At 41.8% G+C, this 8196-nt stretch overlaps 1 protein-coding gene across 14 annotated transcripts in view; it reads left to right on the top strand.

Annotated features, from left to right (window-relative positions):
* Nucleotides 1–3707: 3707 nt before the first annotated feature.
* GARRE1 (granule associated Rac and RHOG effector 1) overlaps nucleotides 3708–8196 on the top strand; it is a 97363-nt gene continuing 92874 nt past the window's right edge. For 2 of the 14 annotated variants that reach the window (XM_065567212.1, XM_065567207.1), the window contains exon 1: nucleotides 3708–3843. The gene's annotated coding sequence lies outside the window, so the exon portion shown is untranslated. Of the gene's footprint in view, nucleotides 3855–8196 lie in introns of all 14 variants that reach the window. The other 12 variants (XM_065567206.1, XM_065567198.1, XM_065567209.1 and 9 more) reach the window with 11 other exon arrangements.

Raw genomic sequence — 8196 nt, 5'->3', positions numbered from 1 at the left:
ATCCCTAGTAAATCAGATTTTTCCTTTACTGCACATAAGACAACCCATTCTTTAGGAGTTTTATTACCAGCATTCATCCTCCTAATCTTATCCTACACCTTGTTGATAGGAATATCCTTATTATTAACCTTACCACAGATTGTGCCAATTCTGCCCTTTCTCTGAGCTAATGGTTTCTTCCTTTTACAACGTATGAGATCAGAAGCACTCATAGTACATTTAATTATATTAAAAGCTGGCTTCCTCTCTCTAAACAGCAGTTACATTCTTTGTTCCACCAGTGCACAGATTTCCTTCCCTTCCTATTCAATGGAGTTTTTGGAAAGTACTTCTCATTTATATTAATACAAAACATTCAAAGGAAATGAACAGCTGTAATTAAACACAGCCATTGTATGCAAATTTCGTCACTCTAATCAATAGCTGATCTTATTACCACCTTCCCAAAGTTAGGAAAAAGTAAACATTGCACTGGTAATTTATAAAACATGAATAAGGATATTCAGCTACACATATAGGAAAATTATTGAACTAGAACTGTCAAAATGAATGTCTATATAAATAGCCAGCACATTATGTATGTTCTCCTTCTCTTTAGTTACACAATTATATTACTCTTTATTATACATTAGGTAGTATGGACTTTAGTCAGACTGAACGGAACTGAATTAGCATAATCCAACATATACTGATCACATCTAAAAGGGTGTTGATGGTTTTGTTGTTGTTGTTCCATTAATGTAATCAGGTTCACAGATTTTGGCACCAGAGCCAGAATTTTACTATCAACCTCCTGGACTTTGACACTTTTCATTTATAACCTTCATCAATAGTAATTCTAAAATTTAAATGTCTCACCTTTAGGTAAAGACCCACATGTTGAAATTAGCAGCTTTGTAAGAGTTGCATAGGGATACGTAAGGATATATTGGAAAGTAAAATCAGCATGATCATTTTAGGGCTTGATTCTGCCATCTTTACTGATGTTAGCACTTTTCTCTGTTTTATAGGTCCACTGACTTCAACAGGATTATTTGTGTAGCAAGATATCAGTCAGTGTGAATAAATAGGGCATAACCAGGCCTAGTGTGATCATTAAGGCTCTTATCTTGCAAACACTTAAACATGTGCATAACTTTACACATGACTAGTCCTATTGAAGTTCTAAATATCAGGGGGCAGCCGTGTTAGTCTGTATCCACAAAAACAACAAGGAGTCCAGTGGCACCTTAAAGATTAACTGATTTATTTGGGCATAAACTTTCGTGGGTAAAAAACCTCAGATGAAGAAGTGAGGTTTTTTACCCACGAAAGCTTATGTCCAAATAAATCTGTTAGTCTTTAAGGTGCCACCGGACTCCTTGTTGTTTTTATTGAAGTTCTAAAGTACTGGAAGGATCAAGACTTCATCTAAACATGTAAGAAGCAAAAAAGCAGAGGCAAAAAACCCCAGAAATGTTATCTCCTACTCAATCCTGTAAATTTATACCAAACTTCAAGGCTCATAATCCAATGAGTTATATACCAACACATTTTTTTATTTTTCATCCAGTATTGCTTGTCCTTGTCAGTAAGGGGCCCTTCTTTCTACCCCTTCTTTCTCACTCTTGTATTTTTAATATTTTATTACAGCAGGGCTTAAAAAATTTACCTGACACCTACTATTCAAAGGACAAAGCCAACTAGTCAGGGTGAAAAACAACACTGCCATGCCCCCCAAACCCACAACCCCTTGCAATACAAAGGAATACAAGTCTTTGTATTCTCAACAGTAAGACTGTCAATCACCTTTGTATTTAATACATTCTGAAAATGTATTTGATGCCCTTGCTCCATGCCTTTACAATAGCTTCTATCCCTTTCTGGCTTCACTCCACTTTTTCTTTCTAACATTGGTATTGTGTCTCTTTTCCTGCATTGCTTCAAATGTCTTTTCCTTCTTCTCATTCTATCTAGTCCTCTTTCTTTTCTTATATTGTGTTCTCTATCATCTTCCTTATAGTGTCGGTCTCTCCTTCCTTCCCAACACAAAAATCTCTCAAACCCCAGCTTCTCTTTTCTAACTCACTCCTCAATCTCCCTTCTCTCTATCAATCCGTACCCACATTTTGGTTAAAACAAAGTAGAAGCCTCATTGTTCCACCCCTCCAGTAGAAGGAATAATGCCACAAGGGCCATTATGCTTCCTGACTGCCCACCCTGGTGAAGGAGCCAGCTGTGCTCCAGCCATCTCTTCCCTGGTTGCATCTGGCCCACGTGCCATGGTCATAGAACTTGAAAATTTCCCCAGAGACCTACTAGTTGGAAGACTAAATTTACTAGCAAGAGGCAGATATGGAACATGTGAAAAGGACACAGCAAGGTCTCATTAGAAGCTCAGCCCTTCAGCCTCCATCAATTGTTGAGAAGCCAGTGGCTCCAGGGATTTCGACCAAGCTTCCCACAGGATTAATTTCATTCTGCTACTATCTTCTCCAAAAGATTTATTTCAGAGTTTGTTCTGAGTTAATGAAAGCCCATCAGACTTTTAGGCCTTTGGAACAAAACATTTGGCTCTCCCCAGGCTAAGAGTTCTTAAACTACTCTATTAGGACTACTTAAATGTTACTTCCACCTGCCTATTCTGTGACTGCATTACATTCCTGTTCACTTTTCAAATTAATACCCCATATCATTAAAAAAATACACATTACTCCTCCCCCTTCATTAATCCTAGTTTCCCTCACAGAGGAGTATTCCTGGAATTGAAAATCCATTACTTTCTGCAGCCAAGGTTCCTGTACAGACAGGAACTCTACATCAATATCCAAATTGTGTGTTAATAAATTTGTTTAAACTCCTGCCCTGAAGACACAACACTTCAAACATTTCCTGAAGAGTGCATAAAACCACTAGTAAATACATCATGAGTGACTGGTGAGAAAGCACTTTGCAGATATGCTGCACTGAAAGTTCTCTAATTCCAGTCTAATGTCATTTAACAATGACGTTGCATTATCATGTTCTTTTAGTCAGCCTTTAAAAAAAATTGTGGACAGGAATAGTTAAAAACCTCCAGCATAAAATAATAATAATTTCTGCACTAAGGAAGGAAACTCATCCAACTTAACTATGACATATCAAAGCAACAAATTAGTGGCTTATTCAGCTACAACATATTCACTAATTTCTTTCCCGCCTCCCCTTCTATATCAAGTTTTAACAACCTAAGCTTCCCAGCATCACAACACACCCCCCTCCTCACATCACCTGTTTCTCTTAAAGTGCCTTTGAAGTTCATTTCTCGAATTCATTCTTCTCCTGGGACATCACTGCAGCATCCATCCTGTTCTCTGGATGCTTCAGTGCAATACTCGAAGGCCTGGACAATTCAAGGGGCTTTGCATGGGGTGCTTAACTGGGTGCACTCTCTGGTCAGCCTGGTCCCATAGTGCCCTCTCCTGAGGAGATGGAAAGAGCTAGGGAGAGGCAGGGGGGAGCGGGAAAGAGGAGTAAAGAGGTGTTGGAAAGGAGAAAGGGGGAGAAATAGAGGAGGGAAGATGAAGCCGGACTCCCCCCCTTTCTGCTTTCCCCTCTCCCCCCACCCTGGCTCCTCATTCTTCCTCTCCTCCCATTAGCCCCATCTCCCCCCTCTCTGCCCCCTTGCTGCCTTCCCCATCTCCCCACAGCCCCGGCCCCCCTTTCTCTTCCCCTCCCCACCCGTCACTCCCCGACTCTTCCCCGCCCCGCTCTGCCTGGTCCCTCCCCCCGGCGGCCGGCTGAGGAGCCGCCGTTTCCGGAGTACACAGAGCGGGGCTGCTGGCCGTGCTGTGCCGTGAGGGGGTGACTGGCCGTGGCAGGCAGGTGAGCGAGCGGTACGCCCGTCCCCCCCCGTCCGGGCCCGGCCCCGGCCCCAGTCCGCGGGCTTAGCCGTCTCCTCCCGCAGCGGCGGCTCCCGGGGGAGGCAGCAGCCCCGCGGCTCGGCAGGCGGGGGCCCTGGTGGGGCGGGAGACCGGGGGATGGCAGAGGCAGCATTAACCCCCCCCCCCGCGGCTATGAGGGGAGAGCCCCTTAAGGGAGGAAGGGGGGAGTAATCGCCCGGGGGTGGCGGGGCGCCCCCTGGCTGGGAAGGGGCGCCTATGGGGGGGCTGTGAGGAGCCTCTCTGGAGGGGCTGGGAGGGTTAAGGGAAGCCCCCCGGGACGCAGCGTCGGTCAGGGGCAGCCCCAAGGGAGAGGCTGGAACGCCCCGGGGCCCCTGTGGGTTGAGCCCCTCCGTCGGGGGGGGGGGCTGATAGCCGGCCCCCTTGCGGGTGCAGGGAGGGAAGAAGGGGGATTGGGGTGCAGCGAAGGCGCCGGGGTACCATATACACCACCCTCCACCCCACTGCTGGTGACCTGCGTGTGAGAGTTTCGGGTGAAACCGGCAGAGACTGCGCCTGCGGGAATTCCAGTGCACCTTCCTGCTAAATAGTGACCCGGCCCTGAAATACTCTCTGTGAGAGCCAGTGAATGTGAGAGCTGCCGCTGCCAGGCTCTAGAGAGGCCTTCTCTAATCTCACTCACTGGAGTCAGCCTCCCCGAGAGAGGGGAAAACATGATACAGACTCAGAACAATGTAGGCAGATTTCAGAGTAGCAATGTAGGCAGAGGGATTCTTAGCTCATGCAGGCATCAGCTTTCTATGGTTTTATAAACCCCCTTATCTCCAGCCTTGTATACGTAAAAAGGAGTGAAATTGTGACCACTCTGTTGACTGCAGTTTTAGTCAGTGTCTTACATTATATTATTTTGTATGGTATTAGTTGGTGCTGTTATGAGACTGTGTGACTGCTGCTGTCTTTAATCACAGAAAGGAGCTGCGTCTTATGAGCAGCAAAATTCTAAATACATTAATAACTCATTATGTGTAGCTAAAGCTTTTCTGAAGTACCTATAACATTAATATCGTCGTACTGACTGTCATTGTAGCTTGCTAAACTTATATCGACTCTCATGAGTTTTATTAATGATTTAAGATTTTTGATTTAGTGTGTTAATGGTGCCTTTTCAGTTTCCCTCACTCAGATTGTGTCAGTTTGAGAAAGTCCTGCTGTGTGGTAGTTATATACTTTAAATGAGAATTGATAATATATCTCAAGGGTAGGCAACCTGTGGCACACGTGCCGAAGGCGGCACATGAGCTGATTTTCAGTGGCACTCACACTGCCCGGGTCCTGGCCACCGGTCCAGGCAGCTCTGCATTTTAATTTAATTTTATATGAAGCTTCCTAAACATTTTAAATACCTTATTTACTTTACATACAACAATAGTTTAGTTATATATTATAGATTTATAGAAAGAGACCTTCTAAAAAAGTTAAAATGTATTACTGGCATGCGAAACCTTAAGTTAGAGTGAATAAATGAAGGCTCGGCACACCACTTCTGATATAGCTAGATATAAACTTAACATATAGTTGTTGGTTTAGATGTTGAGACTCTCACATCCTAGTCACAAGTATGAACCAGCCCTTATTTTATTATTATTTATTATTTATTATTTTATTTATTTTTTTCTAGAGGAACTTTGCATCTGTAGATGTTTGGATATTCTGGTCAAGGGTGTGGTATAAATGAATGGTAGACAGTTAAGGAACATGCTTTCCTGTGTATTTTCCGGTACTTCTGGTAAGGCCAGAAATACTGAGACATCAGCCTTTCCTACTGATATTTTGTTATTTCTGATTCAGAACCAGGAAGTGCACAGGTGTGAGGAAATTAGAAATAACGTATACCAGGCTAGCCAAAACCTTTTTTTGAGGTTCAAAAGTTTTGGTCAATTGTTAAATAATCCCAAAGTAATGCTAAAATAACTGATATAAGCTGTATTTTTTAAAAATTCTAAATTTACATGCTGAAACCATTTGTTTGCTCACCTGCACCCTTCCTCAGTGCCTTATGCCAATGGTTCTCAACCAGGGATACGTGTATCCTTGAGGGGTACACAGAGGTCTTCCAGGGGGTACATCAACTCATCTAGATATTTGCCTAATTTTACAACAAGCTATATAAAAAGCACTACTGAAGTCAGTACAAACTAAAATTTCATATAGACAATGACTTGTTTATACTGCTCTATAGACTATGCTTTGAGATGTAAGTACAATATTTATATTCCAATTGATTTATTTTATAATTATATGGTAAAAATGAGAAAGTAAGCAACTTTTCAGTAATAGTGTGCTGTGACACTTTTTTGTATTTTTATGTCTGATTTTGTAAGCAACCAGTTTTTAAATGAGGTGAAACTTGGGAGTACGCAAGACAAATCAGACTCCTGAAAAGGGTACAATTGTCTGGAAAGGTTGAGAGCCACTGCCTTATGCCATATTCTTCTAATCTTCCTTATCCTTTTCTCTTCTGGGATCACTACACTCCAGCCCTCTTTTCTTTCACTTTTCCCCCAACGTCCATCATTCTTAAACACCTTTTCTTCCTTCCCACTCAATGCACTTTTATAATCATCAATTTTCCTCTTTTGCAGAACTAAGGGAAATGCATTTTCCTGTCCCGTAAGGTAGATGCATGTGTACGCTTCCCTTTACGGGTTGTAGTGATTGCATCTTTCTGTAGTTTCTCTTGTCTCTGATAAAATATGATGTCCTATGGAAAAATATGATCACTATAGTTGCTCATGTGGGGAAATTACCCACCCCAAAGCAATGTGGCAGAAGACTTGAAAATACATTTTTTATGGTGGTTCTTGGTGCAGTGGGGAGGGGTATAATGATGGCACCTGGAATACTGTTAGTGACAGCAGATTATGGACTGATAGTGTGCTTTCCTGTTCCTAAGACCTACACCTTATCATTACTAATACGATCTCACATATATAAAGCTCCTTTTATTCCAAAAGGTCTCTAAGTACTTAACAAACTATACGCTCAGATAAATTAATGCACCACTGAAATGCAGATCTCAGATTAAATGTGGAACTCTTTAACAGTGCACAACAATACTACATGACAGTTTAGAACAGGAAGTGGAGAGTATCTTCTCATTGTAACTGCAGGGGTAATCGTAGGTAAGTAGAATGTTATTACTAGAGTTGGATGTTAGCCAGGACCCTACCCCAGCTTTTATAAAGAGTGCCAGGAGACCATTAATAACTACACAGGGGGTCAGGACCTTGGTTTTATGTCTCATCTGAAAGATGACTTTTACAGCAGCATGTGTAACTCCATTACAAAACAACATGCTGGGGCTGGTTCAGAGGGCAACTGACCTGATTAGACTTTACAAAATCTAGCTTGTGATAACATCAGATCTTACAGAACAAGATGGTATGTCTAGATTCCAGACAATGCTGTTTAAACTCAAAAACTCTGCTTAGTATGATAACTTTATAGCCATTGTAGAATTTGCCAGATGGAGGTGTTCTCCAGGTTCACAAGAAGTTAACAATTGCCTTGTTTTATTGGTCCTTTGTTTTTTAAGCTTCTGTTGTTTGTATACTTTTGGATAATTTCATGATTGGATGAGTACAGAAATGCATTTTAATAGCCTTATGTTATAAGAGACTCTTTACCAATTGCCTTATTTTTCTAAAGGGACTAGTGGAAAAAATATGTGCACAATGCTTCTGTCCGTAAATGCCAAGTGATGTTTGAATCACTGTTGAGAGATGCTAGTCTCTGTCTTTCTGGAGAGTTCTTTTTGACCACCCACTCTGACTTTGCCAAAACTAAACCAATCCATCTGAAACTTCCACATGCAATTTATCAGATTTGAATTTTTCTGTGAAATTTGAAGCAAATTGGACAAGGTGTCTTGGTGTTTAAAAATGAGGTATTTCCACTTCTTGGGAACATTTTCAAACAGTGTTTTGTGTTATCATATCTAAGAAATGGCTTGGCTTAGATATATCAGTTTTTGTTTTATTCTTTTGTCTTCAATAAGAACTGATGCTTTGAGTAGTCTAAGAACATTTGGGGTGAATATCCTATTATGTGCAGTTGTTTCAAGGTTATAAAACCTTGCACAGTGCAAGTTGTGGGCTTCCAAAATCCTAGATTGGAGCAGCCTTAGGATAGAAAAAGGGAGAGGAGGAGGAGAATGAGAATGGAAACAGGAGATATCGAGCGAGTGGGTGTTCAAAAGTAAAAGAATGGAAGGAGAAGGCCATAAAGAGGCATATGGACTAATGTGTGCGTTGCTGAAGAACTGCTAAAATCTGTA

Source organism: Chrysemys picta, chromosome 14 (genome assembly GCF_011386835.1).
Source record: "Chrysemys picta bellii isolate R12L10 chromosome 14, ASM1138683v2, whole genome shotgun sequence".
NCBI classification, from domain to species: Eukaryota; Metazoa; Chordata; order Testudines; family Emydidae; genus Chrysemys; species Chrysemys picta.
The sequence above is the reverse complement of the archived record's forward strand: the minus strand, read 5'-3'. Positions and strand labels throughout refer to the sequence as shown.